The following is a 286-nucleotide window of genomic DNA, read 5'->3' as shown; positions in this document are numbered from 1 at the left end:
CTTGTTTTCAATTGCAATTACATTTGTCTTGGATCTTGGGTTGGAGAATTGAAGGAATTCTGTTTCAATCTCATCCTGAGATCTCTCTGTTTTCTTTACTGCATAATTGAATTTACATTTCTGTTCATTGTCTCTTCTTCTACTCATTCTGCTATTTACTTTTCTCTATTTCTTGCAATTGAATTCTACATTTGGATCTAGGAAGGCATTGAGATCTAGACTCGGTTATCTAGTCTCTTGGGTCCTGAGATCTGGAGTTTGCATTTTAAATTCTCTGTTTAAAGCT

Source organism: Arachis ipaensis, chromosome B02 (genome assembly GCF_000816755.2).
Source record: "Arachis ipaensis cultivar K30076 chromosome B02, Araip1.1, whole genome shotgun sequence".
In the NCBI taxonomy this organism is placed as follows: Eukaryota; Viridiplantae; Streptophyta; class Magnoliopsida; order Fabales; family Fabaceae; genus Arachis; species Arachis ipaensis.
The sequence above is the reverse complement of the archived record's forward strand: the minus strand, read 5'-3'. Positions refer to the sequence as shown.